This window comes from Mastigoproctus giganteus, chromosome 7 (assembly GCF_048544385.1).
Source record: "Mastigoproctus giganteus isolate SK-2022 chromosome 7, ASM4854438v1, whole genome shotgun sequence".
Lineage (NCBI taxonomy): Eukaryota > Metazoa > Arthropoda > Arachnida > Uropygi > Thelyphonidae > Mastigoproctus > Mastigoproctus giganteus.
Window position 1 is genome coordinate 176,436,530 of NC_143581.1, and position 26,647 is coordinate 176,463,176.

The 26,647-nt window shown below is 37.5% G+C and overlaps 1 protein-coding gene across 2 annotated transcripts in view; it reads right to left on the reverse strand.

Moving 5' to 3' along the window:
* The window catches only part of LOC150083354 (uncharacterized), a 376,181-nt gene that overhangs the window by 269,712 nt on the left and 79,822 nt on the right, over nucleotides 1-26,647 (reverse strand). The window contains exon 1 of one of the 2 annotated variants that reach the window (XM_090377988.1): nucleotides 21,001-21,111. The exons of the other annotated variant lie outside the window; for it this stretch is intronic. The gene's annotated coding sequence lies outside the window, so the exon portion shown is untranslated. Of the gene's footprint in view, nucleotides 1-21,000; nucleotides 21,112-26,647 lie in introns of those variants that run through there. 2 annotated transcript variants of the gene reach the window in all.

Below are 26,647 nucleotides of genomic sequence, written 5' to 3' on the forward strand. Positions count from 1 at the left end.
TATTCAAAACCATAAAGAATATCCAACTGAATTCTTCAACTTTTTTTTTTTTTTTTAAGGCTATGGATCACGGCCAAGAACTTTGTATTACTGTAATTTGCTAATGACGCAGATGTGGAATGATCACTGGGAAAGAAATTAAAAAAAAAAAAAAAAACTTATACTACGCATGAAATTCTGCTAAATGCAACAGGTTGTACTTGGGAAGTGCTAAAGTTAGCTCTTTCGAAGAAATTTTAGACAGATTTTCTCAAGGATCTTTGTTTATTGTGTAGAGAAATACTAATTTTACCATAAGTTTTTTTTTTTTTCAAAGAATGCACTAAAACATATTACATTATAAGTTCTATTTATCTTAATCAATCTCTACAACGCGCTTGCATTAACCTCTGAGACGGAGAAGGGTCTTGCTTGCTGTGACACTTTTCCAGCATCACCCTTTGACTTTATGCCTGTCAACCCGTAACACTCAACTGTAAGCCTTTGCAGCTAGCACAGTAGCTAAGGCTGTTATCCCATCACCTGCCTAAAGGCATAAGTTCAATTCCAGTCGAAAGAGAACTTTTATGAGCTCTTTTTTTTTTTTTTTTTTTTCGAACACATCATGGTCAAGAGTCAGCTTCGTGGTTATTTATTTATTTATTCTTATTATCCCCCAACCACAAAATTGCGTTTTCACTCGTAGGCGAACAAACCGACTACAGAACGCACGCGATTTGCCTACACGGTATTCTTTGATTATCTCAGCGCTTATTCTAAACAGTCAAACAACCAAACGACTGGTGAGTGTAATGCCGTCCCCGCTATATAAATATATTTTAATGACAAAACAATTTTATCATACTAAGGCAGTATATCATAACAAGATAACTCAAATAACTAAGTCACATGTGCCCGATCACACCGAAAGCAAACACAGCCAGTGGTCAACTTTGTATTCTCCTAAGCAGCTCGTGAGGTGTTCAAAAACGCTGCTCAGGCTTTGGTGGTACGCACCGTTGGGCGTTCGTTGCGTGTAGCGTAGAGAAGAGGAACACTTTAGGTATTGTACACCGTTTCTGTCCGCACGTCCGTCTGTCACGTCTTTCCTTGCCATAGTAACGGAGTAGAAAACAATTTCATAGTAACTGGTTGCCATAGTAACTTGTTTCACATTTCCTTCCATACGGAAGATAAATAATTATCTTCAGTATAATATTTGTGTGAAACAGATAAATAATTATGCAGCAGGTAAATTCAAATTATTATACTGGCTGATGTAAAATAATCTATGAGATTAAAAAGTAACAGGACCAGGTGTGCTATTACATTGTTTCAATACTTGATATGGAGAGGAAACAAAGAGGAAACAATAAAATGGCGCAACCGATAATAGTAGTAGTAGTGGCATGTGATGCAAGAAAGCAAGTGGTATGAGCTTATGCAGCATCAGCAAACAAAAAAAAAAAAAAAAAAATCACACCATTCCCTCCAAATGCCTGTCCAGCTCCTCCTTAAATTTATTTAATCTATCAACTTCCACAACGACAGATGGAAGTTTGTTCCAGCAATTAACCACCCGCTGGCTAAAGGCAAATTTCCGCACATCTATTCTACATCTCTTTTCTTAATTTGAATATATGCCCCCTTAGGTTCGTAATCTGAACAAGTGGAAGGATCCCATCAGAATTCAGCGTGCTCAACCCATTCAAGGCCTTATACACCTCAATCCACCCTTATACATCCTTCATTCCCTTCACCAATCTTGTTGCCCTTCTCTGTACACGCTCAAGCAAATCTACATCCTTCCTAAAATGAGGCCTCCAGACCTGTACGCAGTACTCAAGGTGTGGCCTGACCATTGCCTTATACAGAGGGACAATCACCTCCTTTTCCCTGCTAGCAAAATTCCTATACTGTATATCATTGACAAAACCCCATGACCTGCCCTGGCACCCTGTCTGCATTGCTCAGAAAACTTCATATCTGACTGCACAATTACTCCCAGGTCTTTTTCATTTTCTATCACCTTAAGCGTAGTACCACACAGTTGGTACGTTTCTCTGGGGTTACTTCTACCAAATATGCAGTACTTTGCATTTGTCAAGGTTAAAACTTCAGCTGCCACTTCTTAGCCCATCTGCCCAAATTTTCTAGATCCTGTTGCAGTAGCACACTGCCATTACTGTCATTAACAACGCTGCCAATCTTTGTATCATCTGCAAACTTCGAATATTATACAGTGTTCTTTAATCTGACACTACATTAGATAATAAAAAAAGTTTTAGTAACAGCAGTCTTCTTATTTAAAAAATGTATAAATATTTCGCAAATATCTCAGTTTCAACGCAGAGACACACAACAAAGAAATCGAAGAAGAAACCCAACTTTTGCGCCGAAATCGGAGTTGTACTTAACCAATTTCGGAGATGGGATTATGGTCCGCCCTGGTGAGTGGGTTTTTCGGTTCACACAACATGCAAATCTTCTCTTAAACAAACACGCACGTATGGATTGTGCGAGCCTTTGGCAGAGCGCTGATTAGATGAAACTGAATGCCAATTTTCGATAGCTTGGTCAATATAATATGCAAATACGTATGGAATTGACCAGAAAATGCGTATTTTCTGCATATATTACAGTAAAAGTCAATTTAGAGACAAAAGGATATCCCACTGGCACACTGAAGCAAAACTGCCAGTTTAAAAAAAAAAAAAAAAATCTCAGTTGAACTATGGGTGCAAACCTAGGAAAGCTGAAAAAGCACCACAAAAAAGATTTGGCTGGTGAAGAGTGAAACCAGTGATTTCTGATAAAAAGTTGAACTTGCAAAGTTTTGATTTGAGGTTTATTATAATAGTCGAGTATATGGCATTTCGAGTAAAAGTCTAAAGTTACCTAAATCCCGCCCCCCCGGGACAAATGCTCTTTAACAGCATATCGAACCTATCCCCGGGTCTCCAACTCCTTGCCCTCTCCTCTCCTCTCCCGCGGTAGTAGACCTGGTGGTTGGGCGCCTCCATAGCCAGGTGGGAAGGAGCAGCAGTGCGTAGCACGCGCTTCTTGATTAGACCGGGGTTCGAGCCCGTCACCACCAAATACGGAGGATGCGGAAAGGTCATTCAGGGAATGACCACCGCATATCCCGGAGCAATATGGCCTTAGTTGCTAATGCTCCTAAAAACCAAATAACAAACAAACCTGGTGGTATGGTAGTTTCGCCACTAACATCAATATATTAAAATTAATTAAAATAAAATGATGCACTCACGAACACGTCTGCTTTTAACGGTAGAAATTTCACAGGGCATTCAAAATAACGAATTCTTTATCTCTGTTTAAAATAAATAAAACAGTCTAATTCCGAAACTGAAGTGTTTCATTGGAATCATTACCATAAATTTATGGAGTTATGTATACAGTATTTGGTAACTACCTACAAATTCTAATTCGAAAATCAACTTTCCAAAATCATTTAGAGATAAAAATGCATTTTCTTAGGTAAATTTCTGTCATATCAGCGAACAAGAATTGACAAATGTTGAATTTCGAGGTGAAGTGGGATGGGATGAGAAGAAAGAACTGTTCTTTATTTACAATGAAAATTTTGTTTTGAAAAATTTTTTTTTTTAATCATCACAAGCTTTGTTACTGGTTGATTTGAAAATGGGGAACTTTTGTACAGGTTTAAAACTGATATTAATCATTGACGAGCAGGAGGCTCTAGCGCGTCTTCAACTTTTATAAACTATGCGAGTCCATCATTTGTATTTCCTGAACAGCCACTGAAGGCTAGAGGGAGGGGAAAATTTAATTTAATTTAATTTCATTATAATTAAATATAAAATAAAATTGAATTAAAAGTGTATGGATCTTTTTTGCTAAAGTTGCAATGAAAACTAACAGATAACAGCCGAAAAACATTGTACAAAATGGCTTCTGAATTTGAAGCTCGTACAAAGCGGAGAGCTAAAATGAACTTGAATTTTGGTACTCTTTCTTCAGAAGAGGACTAAAATTCAAGTTCCATACGGAATAAGGGGTGGAAACTTACCTTGGAGCTACACTTAGTATAATAAAGAGGACCGTCGTAACTCCAATGTACCCAGTAAGCTACTAACACCTTCAATCCCGCGCACAAACTGGGAACTGGCAAAAATCAGACTCACTGAGGAAAAATAAAATAAATAACTAAATATTTTTTTCTGTTTATATTCTGGGATGGCCACACATCATCAGAGGAATTCACAAGATAGAATACAAAATCATCATTGTATTTAACAATCACGCAATCTTAAACTGCGGTCAATTTAAACACGTGTATTTCTGTACCCTGCCGCTCGACCACTCAGCTACGGGGACCGACCAGGGATCTTGAAAACAAATAAGGGAATTTTAAGAGTGGAACAACAAAGGCTACAATGTTCATAACATTGTAGCGCTTCTTTTACAAAAAAGGTTGTTCGATCAGAACAACCTTTTTTGTTATTCTGATCGAACAAGATCCGGTGCATTCAGTCTAGTATACTCTTAAAGCAGCGAGACGGATTTTAGAGAGTGTAGTGGGGTGTGTGATATACACAAGTTGAAGATTTCACTCAGGAAGACGGATATAATGGTGGTTAAGGAGCAGTTGAGCAGACACAGATACCACACGGTGGGGTTGTGTTAACAGTCAACCCATTAAGTTTGTAGATAAGATGAAATATTCAGGGAGAATAATTGATGAAAAGCTTCATTTTCCAACGTGCCAAAATGTAAAGGCTTTGAAGAATAAAATAAAGATTGTTTCTCTTCAGGTAAAAAGCGTGACTCGAGTGATAGGGGAATTGCAACGGAAAGTAGCAGATTGGAGAAATTTCTAAAGGCCTCTTCAGGGCTGTAGTTAGCAGGCGGAAGTAGAGTTTTTCTCCGTGAGTTATTCCGGGTTTTTCAGTCAGAACAGCATACAAATCGGTCAGTGAATACACACACTTGTACAGATAAAACATACGCAACGGCGCAATATGGGCTAAGTCGCAGATGACGCAGGCACGAGGGTGAATAAGGCACGTGAGTGACCGGGGTTCAAGCCCGTGACTGCTAAACACGATGCTGGTTCTTGCATTTTTCTACTTTGTGAACTCCTCAGACCGTGTGGTCTTCATGGAGTATAAACCGAATATTTATTTCTTTATTTAAATCCCTACAATAGTAGTTCTCAATTTTTTATCACTCAAGTTATACTTGAAGTTAAAGGATGCATATTCGCGGCACACCTAAATAGTAATTTCCACTAATTAGTTTTTTCTAATATCGGCAAACTTGAAAAGGGTCGTGGCACACTCGTTTGAGAGCCACTGTCCACAGCAACATCGAAACGGAAAATGCTTACGTATATTATATTCTGGCATATTTGTTGCAATTATGACATGGAGTTTAGGAAAGTATCTGATTCGCATGTCAGAGGACATTTGGTTGTAATACTGAGGCTCGTTTGGTTAATGATGTATAATGTCTATAGAACTAATAAAAATGAAATCAAATGAAACTCAAGTGCTAGTAGGTGCAGTTTCTTCCGATTTAGCAGTTATGGAACGAGGTTTAAAATATCATATAAGAACATTTAATTTGTAGCAATTTTGAATTTATACATGTTGGAGCTGATGAATAACAGTTTAGTGGTGATGTGATAACCACTAAATAACGAATGAGAGTAAAATGCTGAGAGGCGAGACTATAAGTATATGGTAAACAAGATAGGTGAAAATGTAAGAGTGATGTTTCAGTTTCTTCCGTAAGTGGACATCATAGATCAACATGAACAGCTAGCAGACTCCGATTAGTGCTCATGTGGAAATCAGGGAACTAGTGAACATATAATTGTAAACTGAAAATTATGTGGATTTAAGAACAAGATTATTGTCTACCTGGGGGAACTTTATCACACAAGACTGCTACTAATATTCTTGAACTCACGATAATGAAAATTATCGGGAGTTCAAGGATATTGCATATTTGCATTCAGATCAAATTAGTAATATTTTTCTTCTTAAGAATACTTAATGAAATATTCTTAAGAATAGAGAATACTTTATGAAATATTCTTAAGAATAGAGAATACTTTATGAAATATTCTTAAGAATAGAGAATACTTTATGAAATATTCTTAATATAAAGAAAGTAATCTTAATGGGGCACTTTTTCTTAAGTATCCTTAAGAAGCGGTATACATATTTACGAGAAACAAAATGTATCAAAGTATATCTAACGAAATGTAACTTATTCCAAATAAATCTCTTATTAAAATAATACGCCATATTACCATGTAGTTTTAAAAAACGGTTCTCAACCTTTTTTGACTTGCGAACCCCTTTCAATGTAATAATTTTTATCGCCAACCCCTTTCAACACAATATTTTTAATGCAAACGACTAAGCCTATATGCTCTGAAATCATAAAATATTTCTGAATTTTTATGTATTCTGGTCTCTTGCCAAAGCAATTGGCCGCAATTTTTTCTCATCTCTGTTCCCACCTCTGACAAAACCGGATGGTTCTGTTCCCACATCCGCCAAAGATAAAGCTGACCAGCTAGCATCCTATTTTCCTTCCAACTTATGTATTGATGAACTTGGTAAATCACCTCAAACCATTCCCAGTACACTCCATTCAATGCCTCCTGTGGGCTTCCGTGAAAAGGATGTCAGAAGGATTTTGATGAACCTGATGCTAAGAAAACTCCAGGTCCTGGTGGTATTTCTCAACTTGTTCTCTAAACCTGCGCTCTGAGCTTACTCTTGTTTTATGTCGTCGTTTTTCACTTTCTTATTCCAAAGGTGTTTTTTCTTCTGCTTGGAAATTTGCTCATATCCAGCCAGTTCATAAAAAGGATGATAAATCCCTTCCATCCAATTATCATCCCATTACGATTACTTCTACTCTTTCCAAAGTAATGGAGAAATCAATTAACCGCCAACTCTTAAAACTATCTGGAAATCTTTCATCTGATCAACGATCGCCAGTATGGATTCCGTCAGTGTCGTTCCACTGGTAATATTCGGGCTTATATTACCCATCTATAGACAAATTCAATGGAAAAAAGTTTGGTGAAGCTCAAGCCATTTCTATTGACATTTCAAAGGCTTTTGGTCATGTTTGGCATAAAGGTCTTCTAAATATGCTTCCATCCTATGATTTGCCAGCTGTTCTTTGTAATGGAGTATCCAGTTTTCTCTCTAACCGCTCACTGCAGGTGATGGTAGACGGCTTTCTGTCTTCTAATTTGCCCACTAATGCTGGTGTTCCCCAAGGTTAAGTTCTTTCTCCCACTCTTTTCTTCTTGTATATTAACGATCTTCTTCCATTGACCGGAAATCCTATCCATAGTTTTGCTAACGATAGCACATTGCATTCCACCTTCCAGTTTGAGAAACCTTGCCCTGCTCAAACAGCTTCAACTTCTCGAATATCCGCTACCAATTCCTTAAATGCTGATCTCAAGATAATTCTCCAGTGGGGTAAAAGGATTCTTCTGCTCCTATGCATATCTTCGATGACGCTCCGATTTCTAGGCAAGACCTTGGGGATTACCCTGACTTCTAATCTCTCTTGGCATAAAGCACATTACAAATATTGCTTCCTCTGCATCTAATAAACTGGGTTTTCTCTTTCGCTCTCGGCGTTACTTTTCTTCCAAACAGTTGTTATCTCTGTAGAAATCGCAAATCCGCCCCTACCATGGAATATTGTTCCTACATATGGAGCGGTGCCCCCAAAACCTCTATCAGGCTTCTAGATTCCATTCAAAAGAGGGCAATTAGGCAAATTGATGTAACATCTCTAACAGTCTCTCCACGCTCTGTCTCATAGACTTTCTGTTTCTAATGCATGCATTTTCTATAGATACTTGCATGGCAGTGTTCTTCTGAATTGGCTTCTATAATTCCTGCTCTCTATTTCAAAGCAGTCCGAATACGTGTCACAACCAGTACAGATGTTATTTCTCCCAGTTCAGGCGTAGAGTCCTGGTCGTGGTGATAGCAATGGGACTCTAGTGGGTCGGCGGTTCCCATAACCTATTGCGGCTAGTGGAGACGTTTCTGGCACTCGCTCCTTGAAGTCACGATGATTTGTGCCACCGTCGCTCTACGGTTGGCTGAAACAATGCGAGACAGACGTCGACGGCCATGTTCATCCACCATCTTTCTCCACCCACAGGGCTGTCCACGATGAGATCTTTTTCCGGAAATGACATATTCCCGACACACTTGACCCATGCGTCGGGCACCCACTATCATCCCTCTTTCAAAATCGGTTAACTCATGACGTTTATCCATACTGACACTGAATTACCGTTTACGTGAATGCAGTGTACCTATATACCTGCCAAGCGAAGGGTTCGTCCACTAGCGAAAAGTTGTGACAGCGTCGCGTTGCTCAGGAACCAGGTATATCATGAATTCTGTCCTTTCAGTGTACACGAGTTTTCATCGTTGAACACCCTAACAATAATAAGTGGGTATATATAGGTTGGGAGTATCAGTAACAGATTAATTTTAATTACAAACTGTACAAGCCATAGTAGTGCACAATTGTGGGGACAGTTTTATTTTGGTTCTAACTACACTGTTCAGATGGCACTTCACCTCCCTGTTAGAATCCAGCACGGACAAAGACGTGATTATCCTATTGTATAAGGCGATAGTTAAGACACATCTGGAATATGGCATACGGGTTTGGAAACCTCGTATTAGGAAGGACATACACTGGTGTTCAAAGAAAGTGCATCACCCCTTAAATTTTTAATTGTCGTCCGAATAACGTAAGTATATGGCAATATTTCTTACAGATTGCATCAGATAAGATTTACACGCGTAGGTGATGATGTAATATTGCATCAGCTGTTATTTTCAGCCAGATAAGCACGCTCTGCAAGAGTTGCAGTCATTCCTTGCTTGTGTCAGGATGGCGAGTTACATGCAGTTGACGCCACGAAGAAAGAGTGCTGTTGTTGCTTTACGTGAAGAAGGATGTTCTTCCCGTCATATTGCTTATAGAGTGTCTTGTAATCAGTCGACAGTGAGTAGATTTCTTTCCAAATTCAAGAATACTGGTTCTGCTGATAGGAAAAAGGGAGTCTCTACGCCAAAACAGGACCGCGTTTTGAAGCGCTTATGCCTTAAAAACCGTAAGGCTCGTCTGAGCTGAAAAGAGAATGGGAAGAACATACAGGAGTGGTAGCAAGTGCAGTGACAGTCAGAAGACGCCTCTTCAAAAATGGACTTGTAGCCCGTCGTCCTAAGAAGAAGCCCCTCCTCACACAAAGAATAAAAAAGGCGCAATTAATTTGGTGTAAGGAGCATGTCAAATGGACCCCCGACCAGTGGAAGTCAGTTATTTTCTCGGATGAGAAGAAATTCAATCTGCATGGCTCTGACAGGGGAAAACGATTCGCCGTAGACGTGGTGAAGAATACCAACCAGACTATATGGTGTCTACAGTGAAATTCCCTACCAGCCAAATGATATGGGGGTGCATTTCGTATCGCGGAGTAAGTCACCTGCAGTTTATAAAAGGTTCCCGTAAATGGCAATAGATACTTGGCTATATTGGAAGACAAATTGCTGCCAACCATTAGAGACCATTTCAACCTGCCAAGTAACTGCATTTTCAGGACGATTCTGCTCGTCACCGGGCGAAAAGTGTAAGTAGGCACTTCTGTAGTTACTTTAGCTTCATTTCTGCATTAGAGGTTCGACAGTAATGTGTTTACATTTGTTACAGGTGAAAAAATGGTTAGAAGAACAGTCCATTACAACTGTTAGCTGGCCAGGAAATAGCCCGGACCTGAATCCTATAGAGAACTGTTTGCAACGTGTGGAATCTGCAGTTTCTAGAAAGAAACCAAAGACGCTTCGTGAACTTCATAATTCGTGTTTGGAACCACGAACTATCAGTTGATTATCTTCAGAAATTGATCTTGTCAATGCTTAGACGGTGTGCTGCTGCCACCAGGGCCAGAGGCGGATCAACTAAATATTAGTTTGCATCTGGATAACTTTTCATTTTGTTTTCCATTTAAAATGATAAACTGAAGCAAACTGAGGGCTTTTGATAACGTTTCAGCCATAATTGTCATGTTTACCAAAACTGTTGTATAAAGGTTGTAAATGCTCATTTTGGAAAATTTTGAGAGCACCTGTAAAATATTACATAGCTTTGCCTTAACTATTAATAAATATATTTTGTTTATATTTCTATTTGTGATGCTAGTTATTAATGTAATATACCATCGCGAAAAAGGGTTAGAAATGTGAAATTCCTAGGTGATGCACTTTCTTTGAACACTAGTGTAGATCTGTTAGATAGGATGCATAAAAGAGCAAAAATATTGGTTGGGACAGAAAAAAGATATTCTTACCAAGAAAAACTGGGGTTCTGTGAATTGCAGTCTCTATAAACTAGCCATCTGCGTAGTGACCCAATTAAAGTTTATAAGGCTTTAAGCGGGTAAGTAAACTAAATGATGATGGCATCTTTACTGTTTCTGTGATGAAACAAACGAACGAGCTGAAATTTAAATTGGAAAAGGATGATTGCACAATGGATGTGAGGAAATTTGCTTTCAGCCAAAGAATAACATTGTTAGAATAACCTTCCACCTAGTGTTGTGAAAGTAGATAGTCAGGATAAAAGTTAAAGAAGATGTTTTGGTTGGTGTGGTATAATCTTTGCTTTTCTTCATCACGTTGCTAATACTAATACCAAACGAAAAAAGTGGACGTCAGCGGTACCAGCTAAATAGTGACCAAGTTGATAATAGATGAAAGGCTGCTCAGATGGCCATTCAAATTACTGTACAGTTGACTCCCGATTATCCGGGATGGATGGAAAATAAATTTACCCGCATGATTGAAACTCTGGATAATTCACAAAATGAAAGAAAAACTCGAAATTCATATGTATATGTTATGTCCATATAATTATAATATTTATAATTTATGTCCAATACATATTCATATTTATAAAAGTATACTACAGCGTGAGAAGGTATGACAAAATTTAATAAACACACAATGTAATTTTTTGAAAAAGGAAAATAATAAAATTTGCTTTTCCCCGTTGTTTGCATTCCTACAAAAGGTACTACGTAAATTTCGAAGCATCATCTTGTCAGCGAGAGCGGCGTCTTATTGTTGTTTTTTTGTGCATTTGAGTAGACTCATTAAAGTGGACACTTCAGCAGCTTTTACTGATTGAGCTGAAGCTTCTGTTCAATAGAACGAACAGGCCTTTTCCGTTTTAGTATAATGGATGAACACAGACAAAAATAAATAATAATAAAAAAAAAAAAAAAATCAGAGAAAAATGTTAACATTAACTGTGTAATAGTACAAATTTGTACAACTAAAGATTACCGAAATATGACAAAAGTGAGGCGTTAGGCAGGAAAAAAAAAAAAAAAATGTGGGGATGCAGTTTCTGAGAAATTCAAGAATTCTATCTAGAAGAACATTACAAAATGTAAATAAACAACCACTGTAAACGGATTGCACAGCCTATATAGGATAACAATGAGGAATCCTTTTTGTTATCGGATATAGACTTCGGTGAGCCGTGGAGATTCCGATTAATCTGCAACCTGGATACCGGAGAGTACTGCATTCCATTTCAAATTAGCATACTGAAATTAAATGGTACGTTAGGCCTCTTCCGTTGTTCTCATAAATTATCAAGCAATAATAATTATCGATCACTAATAAAATTAATGATTGATCACTAATGTAACCAAAATCGACAAAAGGGCGCTCATATACGAGGTAAGACTTCGAACATGTAGGCGCTGAGCTTGGGAACTAGGCACTTTAGAGGAGATTTGATTGAGGTGTATAAAAACCCCGAGAGGTTAAAGTAAAATGAACGAAGGAGAAATTTTCACTGTTATAAATGATTTCAGAACTAGGGTTGTTGTTGTTAATGGGTTTTTAGGCACATCGGCAACTAAGGCCATGTTGGTCCGTGTACCGTATATTGTCTGTAAAAATTGCGTGTGTTCTGAGGTAGATCTTCTGGAAGAAAAGCCAGAGCTTCCGAGAGAAAAAAACCGTGCTACCCTCGCCTGAGACCGACTAATTTAGCCACGTTGTGAAAAAGACCCATAAAAATTCCTCCCATCATCGACGGGATTTGAACTCAGGTCTTTTCCACGCGGTTGTAGGGATGACGGCAATCCTACCAACTGTGCCACCCGCGTGTATATATACATTAGTTTCTCAAGTGAATTAGAAAAGTAATCGCGATCCGCAATAATTTTACCAAAAAATGTTATTTTACTTTTTTAGAATACTGAGATAATTCAGTAAGACAGCTACCAAGATGTAGCGCCATGAACGAAGAGTTTTGTGTTCAAATCCAGAATGTATAGTACAAGTACTTCACAAATTCAATTACTTTTTTGTTTGTTTGTTTCTTCGGTTATTTATCGTATATTCCGACATAAAAATATACTTTTGAAGATAAAAAAATAATAAAACCCTTAAACCATAGGTCGGCTTAACTCCAGGTAAAAACATAGACATTAAATTCATACATACTGTATATGCTGGAGTATAAGTCGAACTATCAAGTACTAAAAATTCGTCTAAAATTTTAAGGTTGGCTCTTTCACCCATCCAACCTTTCTCGTGAAAGGGAAAAACTGGATGGATAAAATTCCCTATTGGAAACTTTATTTTAGGCATTTTTTTTATATGAAAATAATAACCGATTTTAAGTAACACATTACAGTTTACTAAAAGTAAACTTTTACACGCTTCCATATTGAGGCACTGTTTACAGGAAAAAAAAAAAAAAAAAACAGTATGCGGTACAACATTGCAGGCAATAAAAAATAGACAAGTGACATAATCAAGGTTTCCCATATACACGCAGACATCAATAATAGTAATGTTACGTTATCATCTGTGCCTGCAGGTTTTGGTTTCGTACCTTCTACATGGCGTAGTATTGTATCCATTACGGCTTTCTTTAGTTTATTGTGCAGTGTAATAAAATGTCCACGTGAACTTTTAAAAGGAGTAGAAATAATCACATTAAAAAGGTAGACTGGTTCTTCTTAATACAGAGTTTACCATAATACGGTTCCCTCCCTCTTTGAGAAGTCCCAGTTGTCGAGCATCCTTTTCCGTTTTGTTCAAGGAAAATCACTCTATTATTTTGCTTCCACTCTTTTTCGCCCAAGTCCTTCCTTAAACTAAATCGTTGTCGTAAAGGTAAATGAACGGCCAAATGAAAAACCTGCATGTGAACGACTATGTATTTTATTTTCTAACAGACACAAAAAAAACATGCATTTTGCTTATGTAAAATACTTTTCTTTGCGACTTTTTCAATCAGTAGCTATTTCTTATGACATAAGGATGACGTGTTATAGTCTTGTCGTGATAGTTACTTTGGTATCTGCGTGTAAATGCTAGTATTTCTTTCGAACCAGGCTTTTTTGTAGTTATTGCTTCATTTAGATTAACATTTTGTGTTGTGCTATCTGTGTAGATATTGCGTTTCTTTATTTCAATTTAATATAGTGAAAAAAAAAAAACAAAAAAAACTTGCTCCTACATATGCAGAGAAAGAAAAGAGACAGAGCTAGAGGGTTGACTGTATATTGAGCAACCCATTGATGAACGGCGTATACAAAGCGCACAATGACATTGGATATGCAGCGAGATATTTTTAGAAAGGCGGAAAAATGAATGTTTCTTTGTGACAGCAGGGTTGTATTTGAGGAGCATGCAGCATTTATTAGTGCGGTGCATAATACGGGTCTTTTTCCAAAGGACAACATGTGTTTATTTCGGAGCATTATCTTGCATACAAATCATTTTTTCTAAATATCGAGACATTCAGTAAAAAATATCCGAAACGTACGATACCAAACAAGACACACATTTTATCATATCATTTTATCAAATTTGAATCGCTGATGAACATATACTTTGGAGAGTTACAAACACACTAAAACCTTAGAGACAAATGATAACGAAACACATCTTAAAAGCATTTTACTAGAAAAGTGGGTATACCGAAAGTCGAATACTGGATTACCCGACCAAGAGCAAAGCAAAGATGCGTTGCGGGAAAAAACGACAACTCAAAAGGGAAATCATTCCAGAGGGTATACACCGCATACCCTCTGAAATTCTATTAACCTCACTACAGCCCTGCTTACAGATACAGAGGTAAATGGAGTAAACTTAGACAATACCTATATATCAAGTCTCCAGAATGAAGACAATCACCCCCAACTCACACAGACCCAGTTACGGGTGAAATTATTCTGCATATTGCTGTATATCAGTGTTTCCCAACCTATGATCCGCGGGACTAGACAATAAAACAGCTGTTTTTTTGCAATAGGCAACAATTCCATTAACAATGATGGGAAATACAAATATCTCTATAACGACCTAACATATACTACACATGTTAAGTATGACTACATATCATTGTATTTAAGAAATAGCTATTAATATATTTTCATGCATAGTTTAATATATTTCGTGATCCTCTACCTCAAATATTAAAGTGGTCCGTGGTTTCCATCTGAAATGTAAAGGTAGGCTGTATCTGAAAAAAGGTTGGAAAGACTGTTGTAATAATATATTTTGTAAATCACAAATATCGTTATTTTAATCATAACAGATGTTTTTAATATAAAATTATAATCTCTGTTGTTAAAAACCATAGACGATTAGTCTGAACCAGAGAATTCCCAAAGCATGGGGCGCGGCCCTGGAGCACACTTTTTTTGGTGGCGCACTTAATTTTTTAGGGAGGCGTGTTGTTTTTATGAAACACTTTTTTTTAACGAATTATGGACAAACCATACCACTAATTCAGGTATGACGCGCATTTTATTTCAATATTTGAGATTAAACATTGAAGTGAAATTTAACTATGAGTAAACATATTTATATAAGTATGTTTACTCATAGTTAAATTTTACATCAAATCTGTTTGTTGCACTTGTTCTGGAAAGAGGCGTGAATTTTATGAATTATTTTAAGGAGGGGCGTGAAATTTATGAAATATGTTAGGGTATGAACCAGTATAAGTTGCAGCACCATATGCATCATGCAAGATATAAAAGTTTGGGAACCTCTGGGAATCTCAACAACTGAAGCTTTAGTATGTAAAAACATCATCTGGCCGAACATCCTGTAACCACGAGGCTCTTAGGAGAAATACAGATATTAGAAATAAAAAAAGTAATAAACAGAGTGAAATTTCCAGCACATTCTGTAACAGTTTTAATAACATCCTGATGTACTACAAAAGGAGTTACAGTTTAATCAGATAACTCCGTACAAAAATGTACGGTTTATTATCAGCTGTGACGCACACGATGAGGAATATAATCGAATGTACAATACAGGAATCAGAAGTACAACCTTGATTTCCTCTATAATTTCGAAGGACCCCCCCACCCCAAATTTCACATTTCAGCCCACTCGAACAACCAAATCACTCTCCCTCATGCCCTGCCAGGCGGCTTCCTATATTGAGTTTTTGTATTATGGCCATTACGCCACTGAGATGAATACTATACTCCCCTCATCTTCATTATCTAAAATTACTCTGGAGAGAATTATACAAATGGTTTGTGGGAGTAACATGAGGACAGTTAGGAAAATATAACTAAATGAAAACATAAAATTTATATGAAAAACGAATAGTTAACATTATAAGATTATAAGTCCAGATTAACTTTGCAAAGTTACACCCAAAAACAAAATTTATGAAAATGTATCTGAAAGCAAAGATTCGTTTACCTTATCTAATTTCGCTCTAAAATACTACGAAGGGGCATACTTTGAAGAGGCTGTTTCTACTAACGTTGGAAGCATATCTGTAAAATATATTTATACAAAACATAAAATAAAGTTATCTCCTGCGACTTCTGTTGAATCTCCAAAGACGTCGCTAAATTTTTTCCCTTTGAGCTTCATTTTCATCTTTGAAAACAAGAAGTCGCAGGGAGCAGGATCCGAGGGGGCAAGGGAGGGGGAGTTGTAAGTATCTCGTTCTTTCTATAAACTGTCGGATAGAGATAGAGCAGTGTGAGCGGCCTTTGAATCTTGAAAACCAACTCGATTTATAAAAAAAGTACAAAAGCGGTTCGTAGTGTCACTTATTTATGAAGTTTTTTACCTCTTTTACAAAGCTTGAAACAAATATTTATGCAACCTCGTTGGTCTTTGAATCGCTTATTTCAAAAAAAAATCGAAGAGAAGATTGAACACACGTCTTCACTGAACAACTTTTTAACAAAAGCTGTTTAGACAAGCAACTTTTTTACAAACCAAAGTTTATTTATTCATTTATTATTATTTTTTTAAATTTTAGAGCTGCTTTCAAAAGCGGCAGAGATGCTGAGATCATTGCATTCATTAGGAGGGCAGTATCGCAAGGGAGATGTGTTTGATTAATTCATATATGATATGTATTTGCAAAATAAATCTGTGCGGAAATTTCTGATGACACATTATACTATTTGTAGGTATATCAAGGCGTAGGCAAATAGGTGTGTAACGCTTCATGAAATAGTGAAAGTGGTAAATGGCAGTTTCGGTACCACATACGTAATAATGCATAACACTGTAACAAAATAACAACAGAAAATCTGAAGAACGGGCAAACAGATCTCAAGATGCAGCACCATATGCATTACCAAAGTGGAAATCATTCATGGAATGCACATTTCGTGCTTCCACAAGATCTTTCTGCTCAAAAATTTTCTTTGATTGTCAAGGAATTTCTCCCACACTGCACCATGACAAACGTTGAAAGCTAATGTATTCGCAGAAGATAATAAACGCCAGACGTCTAAGTACATTGAGTGAAGGTGCTACAATGTTGTGGTGCTGCAACACAAAATGCTCCGCTACACAGTAAGGCATACAAGGATACATTCTGTAGCGGTAGTCAAACATCCCATTTAGAGTCTATCTCCATGTCATTACTAAATTTTTAGTACTTTGGAAGAAAAAAATAAAAAAAATATGTGAAAGGCAAAGCGTGTTCATACGGACAATGATGCAAAGATTAAAGTAACGAGATGGTTTTAAGAGCCTGCATTTGACACGATATAAGGGTGTGGAATGACTTGCGTAACCCTTATTCAATCTCACGCACACTATAATGAAACTTGAAGCCAGTACTGGCACAGTATACGCCCTTTTGCTGTAGGCTTGCAAACCAAAGTTTGTATTATTATTATTTTTTTAAATTCCTATAATGGCATTGCCCTCTTACGAAACTCAATGGTACTTGATATGGCACTTCCCTCGTCAAACGTATTATTGACATTTATTAATTATGTGGTGCTACCTTATGTTATAAAGCTGTAATATGAGAGATATCAAGTGGTAGCGAAAGTATAAACTTTCAATTGCTTAAAAAAGCTGCACACACATAAAAAAAAAATACAAACAAATTATTAATGAATCAACTATTTAGCAAATGCCTAATAGTAAGCGCATGCAGGCATTCCGCGTGAAGAATGGCCAGGAGACGCCACCAAACCGAGCTCCAACGGGAGATATTTGTTGGGGTAAAATTAGCGGCGATGAGCATTTTAGACACGACCCCCTTAATCCACTGTTTCCGTAAAGTCGTGTCTTGTGTGTATCAAGAGTGGACTAAACATAGAACCATAAACCAGATGTCCTACACAGACACGTTGTTGGCTAATGGGGCGAGAGGAGGATCCAACGTGATGTCCAGTGAAACAGAAATGACACAGTGGAACAACTGGCACTCAATACAACACGAAGGTGCACGACCCATTTCAACGTGGACTATGTTTCAGACACTAGAGAATTGGCCTATCACAGCGAATTGAATTACCCACCCCAGTGTCCCCTCCCACGTGTTCCCGTCAAGAGGAATACTCGAGTTGCAGTCCTCTATTGAAAACCAATAGAGGACTACCTTAGAGAGAGAGAGAGAGAGTTGGCAGTCCTCTATTGGAAACCAATAGAGGACTACCAACTCGACTCGAGTTTCCAAAAGTTGGTAGTCCTCTATTTACCAACTCTAGTCCTCTATTGGTTTCTAATAGAGGACTACCAACTTGCAGATGTAAAGATGTGGTGCGGTATACTCAATGACAAGGTCCAGAAATCCACTGCACCCAGGAATGTGAAGAATCAACATGGTTCCAAGGGCAAACAACTTCACGGGGTTAACCATTCCCTTCCAATTTCTCTTTACCACCAGATCCATGCCAGGGAAAGATGACCCCCCAAATAACCCTGGTAGCACGAAGGGAGTTGTACAGACAAAAAGGAGCAGGTCTTAAATCCCCTAGTATCTATCTGTCACCACCTTTTTGGAGACTAGAGGTCCATCATCATCATTTTTAACCAAGCGTACCCGTTTATGGTAACCGTCTTCCTAATCGTCAAGGCATCTTTCAACAAGACAACACTGTCACAGAGCTGCAACAGTGTTAGACTAGTTCGACAAGCATTCCAACGAGTTCTCTATTCCTACATGGCTGCCAACTCGTTCGATCACAGCCCAATTAATCATACGTGGAAGTCAAGGAATGGGCCGTTAAGCGCCTGGATACAATACCATCGAAAACCCCGTAACTTTGGGACGCAGAATGTGGAATCTTACCATATTTGTGGTCCACTGCATCGTATCCAGGTGTCATCGTAAGGGGAGGAATGACGACCAGGTTTTTGAATTGAGTGTTTTTAGATAGACCTAGGAACACTTATATGCATGGTTAAGGGGGGACATATCCCTCCTCTGCACTCCCCCGAATACGCCCCTTCCTATGGACACTTTTCATATTATAGGACATCCATGCCGACTCCACTCTCGTGGTCGGCATAGGTGCCTATAATATGAAAAGTATGGTACCCAATGCCGACCGCAAAAATTAATTATACCGAGACGTATCCAGACTGCGCTGTGCGCTAAAGGTCGTTGTTGTTGTTGTTATTTGGGTTTTAGGAGCATTAGCAACTAAGGCCATATTGCTCCGGGATATGCGGTGGTCATTCCCTGACCTTTCCGCATCCTCCGTATTTGGTGGTCACGGGCTCGAACCCCGGTCTAATCAAGAAGCATGTGCTACGCACTGCTGCTCCTTCCCACCTGGCTACGGAGGCGCCTGCTAAAGGTCGTGCAACAAGGTAAAGTTTCCCTAATGCAAATCTGTGTTATGAATGCATAGACAGAAAAGCAGTTACTGTAAGCGAACAACAAAAGCTTTTTGTTCCGCTCCCCACCCCCTTTTTTCTTGAGTTTTAAATATTACAAATTACTTATATGAATTGCATTAAAAGCGTAAATCAGTAAGGAAGAAACAAGTTATCAATCTAGGAAATTTTTAGATATCTAAAATTCATTTAATTGTATGAATTGCTACTCAATGCGCATATCATTATTTAGCAATAATAATCAACTTGAATACTATTTTCTTGTTATAATATTGAAAAGTAATGAAAAGTGAAATGCTATGCTTGCAACAGTTGCTTAGTTTTCATTACTTTTATAGACTCTTTCCCCGCCCCGCTTCTTTTTCTGAGGCAGGAGGAGCATATTAGAATTTGACAATCTTTGGGTTAGGCATCCATATTCTTGAATATCTCTTTCTGTTATTATTATTATTCATAAAAATTAATGAATAATTAATTAATTAATAAAACGAGTTTAGCAAAATACGCAAAAATATGCGAAGGCACGATAAAACTAAAAGAACTTTTATCACAGCAAGGATGACTGGTACCATAATTTGTATGTGGAATTTCTATCCGGTCTTGTTTATTAGGGGCACTTTGTCACTAATTTTAAAAAAATGCGATTAGAGCCGACCTACAGTTAGATCAACCTATGTGAAAGCCACTTCGTTTTTCACATGACTGAATCACAGGCTATATATAGTTCGGTGACTGAACCTGTTAATTAATTTGAAAAAATAAATATTTACCAATAAATAAGTTTCTTGAGTTTTGCTAAAATCATCCCAGGGAAATTCCTGAATTTAAAGGAAACTTTGGAAATGAATGTATATTCATTTCCAAACAACACAGAATCATAAATCTCACTTATTGATGGATATATGTATATAGTCTCTTCAGCTGATACATCTTCTACTCGTAGAATATGCATCAGCTGAAGGAACTTTTTTAATTCATACAAATAAATAACATATATTCCCATAAAAAAAAAGGGCGCCTCCGTAGCCAGGTGCAGCAGTGCGTAGCACACGCTTCTTGATTAGACCGGGGTTCGAGCCCGTGCCCACCAAATACAGAGGATGCGGAAAGGTCAGGGAATGACCACTGCATATCCCCAGAGCAATATGGCCTTAGTTGCTAATGCTCCTAAAAACCAAAATAACATAACAACCATAAGAAAAAAAAAAAACGAAAAGTGCCTAATAATGATATATTTTTTAAGAATAATTACTTACATGAATTGCATTAAGTGTAAGACATTTTTAGTAATAAATATAATTAATTATTCATTTAAATGCATAAACATTGGTGTTTATAAAATTCTGCAACACTGTTCAAATAAACATAATATATTTTTTCCTATTGTAAATTTTATCTCACTATAACCACCTTAACTTTATAAAAAAGAAGACTATACGTTAACATATTCTGCTCAACAAGCTACACACAGCAATCATTTCATACGGTAATAATCATTCACAAAAAGCTACATCTCCCAGAGGACGAAAACTAGACATTTTTGTTCATGGCAAATTCCATGCATTTACTAGTCCTGCATTCCCCCTTTCCCCCCCTCTCTCAGTACAGTACCTCTTAAGACGATCAATAACAACTATATTGTTAAAATGTAGGAAAGCATAAAATTAACAAACCAGTAAAATAAAATTACGCATCATAAAACAGCAAATCGATGCATTCCTACCAAAAAATCTCAACATAATTATATTATGTGCAGACGATATTCATTCAGTAATTTTGTTTTAAGAAATTTAAAGGGAAAAACCTTTTGAACTTGAACCCTCATAGCAAGCTAGAAACTGCACTAGGTATCTAAAAATCAATTTAAAAACACAAAGAAAGCTAAAGTGCAATGTTCTACTCCTTTACATACCACTGCGCACTCTCCTGCACGCAGTGAATTGCTCGCGAAAAACTAAACAAAAGGACGCTAACCAAAGACAAATGTAGAGTGGTTTCTTGAAATGTAAATATCGATCGCAATGCGTATTACTGTACAGTATTCAAGACTGATCTAACGACGTCTGCAGCAAGATCTACTGGCTGTTTGCTATCGGCGTTATTTCGCCATCACAAAATCACTTTTGTTACACACATAGCGCTAAGTATTTGTTCGGGATAGAAAATTGTCTATCGTGGCAAAGTATAATACCCGAGTAAATGGCAAATTTCTGAAACCATTTCAGAAAATGAACGTCAGTTTTTAAAAGAACCCAAGTAAACAGTAAAATGAAGTGCATTTTTTTTAAAACACTGCAATTAGCGAAACGTTATTTTGTCGATTGCTTCCTCAGTTTTGTTTAACCCTTTTTTCACCAAAGTGTCAGAAGTCGTGCTTACATAATGCAGTCGCGACATTATTTCTAACCTGCTCGAATATATGACATAACTGACAATACGACTAATTATAGATTTCACAAACTGTTTTCCATGATTCAATGTACAGTATTTCAAAATGTTAAAAACAAATGTTCAGTCTAGTGTTGTAACTAACTTCGGAGAAAGGGAGGATTCTTCCCCTGATTTTATTTACTTATTTTGAAACATATACACAACAGGCATGCGCCCAGTAAAAGTGTATGCAGAGCAGAAAAAGAACAAAGATTGTACAAAACATAAAAATAAATAGTAGAATAACACACTTTGTACAATGAAAGTTCTTCAAACGGGAACAGTCCAATTCAAGGAAATAAAAAAGGTATCCATGATCAAGTTCAGTGCCATGAAAAAAATCGCAGGGAGCAGGTAGCTGCAGGAGACATCGTCATCTTTAACCCAGAACTTATCCTTCAGCCAGTCAACCTACTGCAACAGTTCTGTGAAACTCTCCTGTTCACAGCCATATCCAGATCAAACTTGTTCGTGAGTGCCAATGTTCATTTGAAGGAGGAGTTCCTGGATATCTCTAATCTAGAGTTTTTAGATTTTAGACAGCATTACTTCACATTTTTACTAAACTGTCGAATAGGCAGATATACCCTCACTTCATACCTGCACATTTTTGCGCCCTCTCTCTCTCTCTCTCTCTCTCTCTCTCAGAAAAATGTCGGAAATATCCATTCTGCTGACATACTGCCAACGTATTGACAGTCAAACAGCAATTATGCAGCTCGGAAATTCAAATTGGCTTACTTTTGATAAAGAAGGTGTATTTAATATTACTATTCGAAGGCGACTAACAATAAGTGAGCTAATTACATAATTCCAAAGTCATTATGGGGCATCGTACTAGTCTGAAATTTATAGTGGTGCTAACTACTGAACAGTGCCATTTTTATTTATTATTATTTTTTCGATAGCAAATATCGAAAAAATAGTGAGGGATCAATAATTCAGACAGTTGAATCCACATTTATAAGAAAAAAAAAAAAAAAAAAAAAAAATATATATATATATATATTGGTTTACTGAAACTTCGGTAATTTAAACCAGCCATTCTCAACGGGGCCAGAGTAGATTTAAAGGGGACCACAGACTGAAAACCGTAATGAGGGGGTCGAAAACTGCACGGATTAAGCATTTTTAGAGGGAGGAAAAGGTCTTTGCTGCTAGGACGATTTTTTTCTTTCTCCCAAAAATGTTATACCTTCAGTCTTTACTTTCATTGCGTCATTCATAGGGAGCACCTAGTAGCTAAAAACTTAGCAGGACGTTTAAGTGTTTCGCTTTCAGTTGTCATAAAGACTGTTAACTTTATCAAATCACATGCCCTTCAAGATCGTCTTTTTCGGAAGCTGTGTGAAGAAAATCACGAAGATTTCTAGACGTTGCTGCTGCATACCGAGGTGAGGTGAGGTGAGGTGGCTGTCCAAGGGAAATTGTCTTTGTCGTTTTGTTGCACTCCAGAACACCATTGTTTCCTTTCTTCCTCATAACGAGCATGAAGAAAAACTCGTTGGTGCTAAGGCGGACATATTTTATCTGGCAGATATGTTTGGCAAACTTAATTTATTAAATACCTTACAGGGTAAACACAGTAACCTCATAGTAGTAAGGAAGGCATTGTTTCTTTCTTTAAAAAACTTGAAGTCTATTAGAACAATATCGGACGTCGGGAATTTTTACAATTTCCAAACCTAAACACGATCGCAGAGGCACTGAAGGACGATTAAATTACTTTTTATGTGAAACATCTAAAGCAAATACACACAGATCTGCAAGAAAGATTTAATGACCTGTTAAACCTCAATATCCCGTATTGGATTTTAGATCCATTTGAGGAACAACCCACCGATGCTGAGGCAGAAATTCAAGAGAGTTAAATTGATTTTCAGAGTGATATAATTGCATGCCGTAAGTTCAATCAATTTAAAAAAAGATTTTTGAGTCAAGAGTGATCTGCCGAATAGATTCCCAAAACTATGAGAAAAGGCCCAAATATTTTTCATTGCCTTGCCCTCAATATATTTGGTTGAACATGGATTTAGCAAGGTAGGTTCCTTGACAAAATCCAGGAACAGACTTGATATCACAACAAGAAGTGACCTTCGACTATCACTATCCAATCTGGAGCCAGACATCAAAAAACTTGCACAAGAACATCAAGCGCGAGGATCTCATTAAATTATTCATTTAATCAAAATCTTTTTTTAATTTTTTGTAATATGTATGTTCATATTTTCTTCTTTTTTACATGTTCAATTAAAATGATTTCCTATTTGTCTGTTTGTTCTGGAATCACAAGCCACAGCGCACATATCCATTAAAACTTCCGTAAAAATCCAGTATTCACGGTAATATTAATGACTTCTTGCTTCTTATTAGTTAACTTTTCAGTAGTCTTTTCGACTAAAACCTTAATACTTTCACGAAGTGATTATACATCGTAGCTTTTTTTTAACAAATGGAACGTATTTTAGTCGGAAGGAGAGAAGTACGGAAGAAACTTACTAACCAAACTTGACTGCTTCACAGGGAGCCATAGAATTCGAAAAGAGCTCTGAGGGGGACCATGGCCAAAAAAAGGCCGAGAATGGCTGATTCAAACTGCAAAAGGAATATCCAATTGATTAAATAACAGGATAAATTTATTTACTCTCGGGGCCCGGAGTTGGGCATAATGTGGCTTTAGATTATTTAGAATTTTGGGATGTATCATGCAGTACGTAAACATAATACTTATATGGCATTAATTTGGTTACATATCATTATATATTTATATATTTTGTTAAAATTAATATCTACTTTTTTTTCATTATTTTAGTAATAAAACAATTTTTGTTTGAAAAAAAAAATAATATATATATATATAAGTAAATTTTGGCCACCCCTCTATCGCAGCTGAACCTCAGGATATATCCACGCCTCCCCTGAGCTCTGCTAATACAACCTTGCTCGAAATACATGACAGTTTGAATTCACTTCAGAATTCGTCAAGCCTGTGCTAGCAGATTTCGAAACCGCTACCTGTTCCAGCTGTAGCGAAAATTCGCACTCCACACCCCGTAAAATTGATTAGAGGAGGGTACCCTCCCTCGAAAAACTGATCTAGAGAAAATTGTCCGAGGGGTTTGCGGGACTTTCCGCTACGTAACAAATCTTTAAAATAACTATTAGAAATGTGTCTCTGTTAGAGGTCAAATTTCCAGTTCCCCAGACTTTAAAACGAATTCCAAAATAAACCTGAAACGTCGTTTATTTTGTACCACATTATCTAGTTAATTTAGAAATTATTTTTGTAATTTAAATACTTAAAGTTCAATAAACTGATTTTTCTTATAAGTATGTACGTTTACGAAAAAAAAAAAAAACATTGATTAGTGACATTTCAATGAGTGCAGCACAGTATCATATCAGAGTGAACTGGATGAGGTTTTGTGCTGCCATGGGTTCGAATTTTGATAGTTTTCCAAGTTCGTTATTACGACAGTTTGGCTCAGTTGGCAAGCACATTTCTCGCCAACCGGTTTCACTGCTGAAACTGAAATTGGAACCAACAAACAAAACTGTTATTCTTATAGTGCTTCAATTACATACTAATGGTGCAGTATTTCTAGGTTCTGCCTGCGAACGATTTCATGACGTTAAGTGGAATTGAATTTTCGAATAACTAGAGAGTAAATAATTCAGATGCCAACTGCGGAATGATCATTTTGGCAAGTCTGCAGCGTTCAAATTAATTCTCCCTGACGGTTGGGCTATTATGCTATTTATCACGCATGGAAAGGGCTGGGTTCGATTCCAATCATCACACCAAAGTAGAGAGTACTTCTCGCCGGGCGGTAAGAAACTTTTTAATAAGACCATTTGAAAGGGACTAAGTCTGTACATTATATATTTATTATGAAATAAATCTAAGTTCATATATACTCCAGGACAACTGCATACAGTCAAAAGAATTCAAGGCATAGAGACAACAAGAATTTTACAAGTATATCACGTGGATTCGAATAAATAAATAAATAAATAAAAGGTCTTGGGAGAGTTCAGTTTTCTCCCAGAAATTCCAATTTTTCATTCCACAAACAATAAAACTGGCAGCAACGTACATGCACTTTATAGACAAGCTTGCTCGCGCTTTAGTTGCCAGGCACATTTAGGTTGTGTGTTAAGTTCTAAGGTAGCTAAGACAATGAGGCATCAGTATACAGGCTGTACTTTTCGGCCGGTTTCACTGCTGAACAAAAAATATCGAGTTTTCTGGAATAAGAAATCATCCAATCGTTGCTCGAGACCGGCTAAGTACGCCAGATGTGAAAAAATCCCATAAAAATTCCTCCTGTGTCATCGAGATTCTAACCCAAGCTTTTATTATTAAGTATAGAAAAATGGCAACCATAACCGCTGTTACATGCGAGGACGCTTGGCATAAGACGTGTTACTCTGTCAGAGTAAGCGGAACTGCTAATTTCTAAACAGTATTAGCTATTAGGGGCGTTCGCATATACACTGTCCAGTCAAAACATTATGACCACGTACCTAATACTGCGCATGCCCTCCTCTTCGGCCAGTATCGCCGCCACACGGCGAGGCATGGCCTCTATAAGGCGTCTGAACGTTGCAGGAGGTATGTTACCGCCATGTCTCCAGGATTGCGTCATGCAGATTTCGGAAGTTGTTTTCGTCTTCGATGAACCACTCTCGAACAATACTGGCAAGGGGACAGGACGCATTGTCCTACTGGAATACGCCTGTTCCATCCGGGAAGACAGTCACTAAGAAGAGGTGTACCTGAGCAGCCACAATAGATATGTAGTTTTTAGCGTTCAATGTGCAGTCTAAGGGTATGAGAGCTCCAAGATTCACAGAAAAATATCCCCCATACCAAATCACTGTTGGACCAAGACATCGGAGTGATTCCTCTCCGCAGTTTGTCGCCGTACCCTTCGTCTACCAATCCACACGGCATAAAAGAAACGTGATTCATTGGAAAAGGCAACTTTTTTTTCGGTTCGTCAATGGCCCAACGACGC